Source organism: Mus caroli, unplaced genomic scaffold (genome assembly GCF_978045245.1).
Source record: "Mus caroli unplaced genomic scaffold, Mus_caroli_1 scaffold_3, whole genome shotgun sequence".
NCBI lineage: Eukaryota > Metazoa > Chordata > Mammalia > Rodentia > Muridae > Mus > Mus caroli.
Window position 1 is genome coordinate 123,724,185 of NW_028227258.1, and position 6,000 is coordinate 123,730,184.

A 6,000-nucleotide genomic window follows, 5' to 3' on the forward strand; every position below is an offset into this window, starting at 1 on the left:
TCCTTAAATTATACACTAAGCATTATTTTTTACATTTTTTTTGGTCATGTTCTTTTTCTTCTTTTAAAAAACAAATTAGCCATGTGTTATAATAATGTCTCAGTGTAATTAATGTAAATATGGTGTGTGGAAGCATTCAAGAGGAAGGCAAGAAAACACCATCCAAATTAAAATGTGGCAAAACAAAAAGCCCAATGATAAGACTCTATAGTGATTTCTACAACACCCCTTCCTCCCCTTCACCCCAAAAGCCAATCTATGTTTAGATTATTAAAATGATTTAAGTCCCCATTTCAGAAAAACCATTTTCAAGTTTAAGATCACATACTTATTTTTTCCTTTTCTTATTTAGATCTAGATAAATGTGGCTGGAAGCCTTAAGCAGTGTATTTCCTACTTCCTAAAGTGTAGACTATGAATCTGTCCAACATACAAAAATCATTGGAGTTACTAATGAATCTGTCATTGTATCATCCCAGTTATTTCAAATGTCTTAAATGGGGGAACAATTGATGATGAAGATGGTCCCCACATCTTCACAACCTGGACAGTATCAAAGCAGCCCTCTCTATGCATGGATAAGGGGAACAGTATCAAAGCAGCCCTCTCTATGCATGCTCAGCATGCAAAGCTGGTTTGTGAATGTGTCAGGTGTCCACTTTCATTCTCTCTCTAGCTACATATTTTCTGAACAATCTGAACATGTCAGGTCCTGTTTTGGGTTCTGGGAATAAGTGGTAATCACAACATATGAGAAAGTTCTATCATCTCATGGAGTCTACAGTCTTGTGAGGGAGTGACACACCTAAAAGTGCTGATTAGGGTTAGAGGAAAAGGGAGTTGTATGTCCTTGTGTGCCTGAATTTTTTGTGTATGAGACACAGTCGATTTTACAGGAAGAGTTCACTGAGAATGAATTTGAGGAGTACCTGCATTGCTGAAGAGTAAGGCACGTTGGCACCTGTTTTCAGAGTCTTTCTGGAGTCTTGAGCAAGGAGCTGGATGCCTAAGATGCTGGGGAAGACTTCTGAGAGGTCATGGTAGTAGATGAAAGCAATAATGGCTTATTTCAGCTTAGGAGATACTTGGCTATTAAGCTATGTAGTCAGTGATGGGACGTGGAAGAGGCTGGTAGGAAGAAAGAAGTATTTCTAAGACTATTTTGAAAACAGAATTGAACCAAATATGAAACAATGAAAATGCATTATAGTTTCTTTTGGGTGAAATGCTGTTACTACTATAACTGAAGAAGAATGAAAAATGAAGAATTAAATATTTTGGGACAGAAAAAGAATGCTGGACTGTGCCTTACCAAGCATTGTCCTAGCAGTTGTGGCAACTTCAGCTGAGTGACCCTGAGCGATATCCTTTTACAACTCGAGCTTTATTGACAAGTGGTGTTGGCTAGAGCAGTGCCAAGCACAGTCACTGATTTTTAAATAAAGTTTTATTTGAACCAAAGATGATCCAGTTGTTTGGCTATTGTCTCTGGCTAATTTTGTATCACAGTAGCCAACGTCACTCAGAGACTTGGTAGAAGAGTATATGCTTGCTGAGTCTTGAACTAGGAGATCAAGGAAGAGTGAAATTAGGTGGAGTTTAAGGGAATCTGGAATTTGTTTAGTAAGCCTATCAGAGCAGGCAGCTAGTCTGAGGTGGGGAGAAATGGCTGTGGTCCTGCATCCTGAAGATTCCTAAAAGAACACACTCCTCCCATTACCTTTATTAACCAAGAGGGAAAAGCACGTAACTTAAACATACACATTTCCTCATTTTGCCATACTAATCATTCATTTATCGATAGGTTTGTGTGTTCATTTACTCTTTTGGTTTTAACTCATTTGTGTATAAGCGTGGGCTTAAAAACAAGTTTGAATGATGTAATAGAATGTAAAGAATACAAGATTGTATATTTTATTACTTTAGTTCATTTTCATTTCTCCCTTTGATTAAAATGAAGTAAAATACATGTAAAGTTACAAAATTAAAAATAAATTAATAAAAGGCTTAAGTAAACACATACCCGTTACTCTTGGATCTCACTCTGATTTGGAGCTGTGAAAGGCACAAAGTCAAGATGAAAGTGTCAGGAAAGGCAAAGATATAGATCATCCAGAGATTAGTGTTCACTGTTTGGTTGCTTTGGTCTGGGTTTGATTGCTTCGGTCTATTTGATGGAGTGTGCACACACTTCATGAAGAAAAGTGAAGAAACAATACAAAGAAGGTAGGAATGGCAAACGACCTTTACAGCTCTGCCTTCCACACTTCTAAATAGCCATGGGCTCAGTAGAAGGTCTAGGGTCTAAATGTCCCCAGGGCTCCTGAGGGACCACTAGAGCCATCTGTCATCTTGTTCAAGTTTTCCCTTCTAATCTCTCAAATCTCCACTTAAAGTTTAAGTTCTGGAAATTTTCTTAAACTTTTATTCATTAAACCGTGAATTTGTCTTCCCATTTTGTAAACTATCTAAGTTAGTGAATGTCCTTTACTGCATATAAGAAAACAAACAGACCTTGCACAAAACTGTAATAAAACAAACAAAATGTGAATATATATATTGGCCTCCTAGAGTATGCAATGAGCAACTGAGAATAAATAGTCTCTTCCTTCTGACTCAAGTATTTTTGTTCTGGACCAGCAGGAAGCAAGCTACCGAGTTCCTGTTTCTACACAATTAGGAAATGAAAGGAAGGCAGATAAAATCAGGGCAAGGGGGGATGTGAGCAGCATGGCAAGAAAGAAAATGACTTATACAAGTCCACAAAAGAAACACCATTTAAAACCAACTCTGAAAGGTGGACAAGTGGGGCTTTGGTTTCTGTCAGCTTAAAACAAATGGCAGCCACCAACTGACTGCTGTCACCTCCAAGGCTCTGGTTTTACTAATACAGTGGTTTATAATAGTGCTGGGTTCTTTCATTTCTTCCTTCAGTAATTCCATATTTAAGGGAGTCAGGTTGTACTTTTGGAATCAAGGGCTAAAATCCTAGAGAAGGCTGCAATCATTTTCATCATCATAATCTACTATCATCAAAAGTGTTTATCAGTGTAGCAGTGAATCACTGCAAGGTGCAGGGGTTCTAAATCCAAAGTATAAATCATAAAACAGTATTCCATATTGGCTGTACTCTTTATGTTACATCGTCCTTGGTACAACTACCTTTTGGTTTAGACAAGAGGCTTGCTTTTTCTATACAAAAAGGATGTTCTAAATTGCAGATTGTGTGAAGATGATTTCTACCCAGGGTCCCCAGGAAGTTCTAAATTAAGCAGAACTAACAGATGGTCTAGTTAATATTTTCTCTGAAAAGACCCTGAAGAAACAAACCTCAAATCGAAATGTGCTTGTGTCAAAAATAACACTGAGATTTTGGGTTTCAGGATATTGGGTCTTGCAGGCAGACGTGCAGGTGATGCAGGGGGGCCAAGAGATATTTGACTTTTTTTTCAAGCAGTTATTTGCTTATGGTTTTCTGAACCTCTGCTCACATTAAAAATGTTTCTCTCATAATTCATGATGTTGCTAATTTAGATGATTGAAATCTACTTCTTGTTTCTCTTGCTGACATCTCTAAACATTACTTTCTAAATTGAAGGCAGCAATGGCACACACTGCTTCTTGAATGGCTTATGTGTGTTTGTTCTCCTTAGGTTTTCTCTCATTCCTATTTTATCACCAGAAATGACTCCAAACAGCCCATGGGGACTCCACACTGACTGCAGTAGTTATTGTCTCATAACCCTTTATTTACTCATTTGATAATGAGGATGCCATGTTTCCTTCTGTCTTCATTCCAAGAATCCTGATGATCTTCACCCTCAGTCACTTGGTTTTCTAACCTATATACCTTTTTCTTGATAATCAGCTGGCAGCCATGTACCCTCACCTTGCCTTGCTTCCACACCGTCAGAAAATGACTCCACTGGTGCCTCATTTTTAATCTCCTGATGATAAATTTTCTACCAGTTGGGGAGCCCTTGGGCTTTTTTTTTTTTTTTTTTTTTTTCACTCTGAGTGGAGACCTTTCTTCAATGGATTTTCCTGTCAATGGTTCTGGAATTCAAGAAAACTCAAAGCCTCCCTCCCTGCTCAGTTATCTCCTCTCCACATTGTTTCATCCAGAATCCTGGTCCTTGGCACTCCCACGAGCATCCTTGTGTTCCCATGCTGTACCTCATACCATTTCAATCAACCAGCATCTGGTCTCGTAGGATGCATCTCACCTGATTTCTCAAGTGGCTGCTGTAGCTCTCAGTGGGAACTGCCCTTCAAGGTTCTTATGACTTTATTTGAAATCAAAGTAAGGTTTTACTCTAAGCAAAAATTCTTTCAGCCAGCACCTGACTCACTTCATGCTCCCCAGTGTCACCTCTCTCTCCCAGTTTTTGTCTGCTTTCTGCTTTCCCCTGTCACTCACTGTGGTCCAGATTTGAGTACCACCCTATCACATTTGAGCATGTCTGCTGAGACAAGAGCTCAACCAATGTTATTTTGCTCTATCAGTAGTTTCTCATAAGTGTTGCCAGTGGGTGGTGGGATAAGTGTGGCTTGTGGGGTGGGAGAGAAGAAAGAGGGAGAGAACAAAAGAAACCTCCCACTTCTGTTTCCTTATGCCTTTCTTCTTCATAACAGGGTCACCTTCCTGAGTCAACCCAGTGGTGCTTCCTCACCTGGTGGCAAGTGTGTTAACCCCAACAGCAATTGAGTTCTGGCGGCCAACATAGGCCAGCTTTATCTCAGGGATTCAGACCTCATCCCCAGCCTCTGACTCTACCTTCTAAACAGTTAGTTCATTAGTCTCTCCTTCAGATCAGAGAAGACATCTGATCCAGGTGGGCCTCCATCTCAATGGACAGCAGTGCTGTGGGGGCCACCTCAGAATTCTTTTCTGGCTTTTTCAGATCATTACTGAGATAGATTCATTCAACATTAGCCATTCTTCAGTTACATTCTCTCTGATTAAATAGCAGGCATGATTTTTGCCTCCTAATTGGATCTGAGGGGACACACAGTTTCCAGGGGATTCCCCTTTACTCACCGAGTATAGAAGCTGGTGGTTGGTTAGAAGAGAGTTGACATCCCTCTTACTGGCAGATGCTGTGTACACAGGAGTCGACCACCCCATACTCCACTCCTGCATAAGAGAAGCCCAGCTCCCAGTGCTCTAGACCCCATCTCAGGATCAGTCAAGATACTGCCCTCCACCCCCACATAGGAGAGTCTCAGCCCCCAGTACCCCAGACCCTATCTCAGGCATCACTCCGCACACCCATTGTGATGGTTTGAATGAATAGGTTTGGCCCCCATAGACTCATACTTTGAATGCATGGCCCATGGGGAGTGGCACTATTAGGAGGAGTCTCCTTGTCAGAGTATGTGTGAAAGTTGAAGGAAGTATGTCACTGTGCCAGGGAGCTTTAAGTTCTACCCAGTGTGGAATCAGAGTCTCCTCCTGGTAGAACTCCTGGCTCCTCTAGCACCATGTTGGTCTGCATGCTGCCTTTCTTCCTGTCATGATAATAATAGACTAAATCTATGAAACTATAAACCAGCTCCAATGAAATGTTTGCCTTTGCAACAGACACCTTGGTCTTGCTGTTTCTTTACAGCAACAAAACCATATAGAGAACCTCAGATCCTAGTACCCTAGACCCTGTCTTAGTGTCTGACAAATGTTGTGCTTCCAAGGCTTATCCAGGAGCCCCATGGAGCTTGTGAGCTCCATTAGCTGCAGAGGAGGAGCTACTCAACATGGGGAATGCAAATAATCTTGAACCCTGGGGAAAAGGATCCGCAACATGGTGGCCTCAAGCTTCTTCCTTTCTTCGTGATGAAGTCTAAATGAGGTAGGACTTTTGGAGGTGACTGGGTCATGAAAACAGTGAAGTCAGTGCTCTCAAAAAGACTCCAGATAGACCCCAGTGGTGTCTTCTGCCCTGTCTCCTCTGTGTATGTTCAGTGGCATGCAAGCATGTTAGGAAAAGAGTCCTGGCTGTG

The 6,000-nt window shown here is 41.0% G+C and overlaps 1 long non-coding RNA gene across 1 annotated transcript in view; it reads right to left on the reverse strand.

Moving 5' to 3' along the window:
* The window catches only part of LOC110291989 (uncharacterized), a 28,930-nt gene extending 23,715 nt beyond the window's left edge, over positions 1-5,215 (reverse strand). Inside the window, exons 1-3 of the long non-coding RNA XR_002377629.1 lie at positions 5,042-5,215; positions 2,024-2,055; positions 930-1,128 (exon numbers count right to left, since the gene is read on the reverse strand). This is a non-coding gene — a long non-coding RNA (uncharacterized LOC110291989). The remainder of the gene's footprint in view (positions 1-929; positions 1,129-2,023; positions 2,056-5,041) is intronic.
* Between the last annotated feature and the right edge of the window lie 785 nt (positions 5,216-6,000).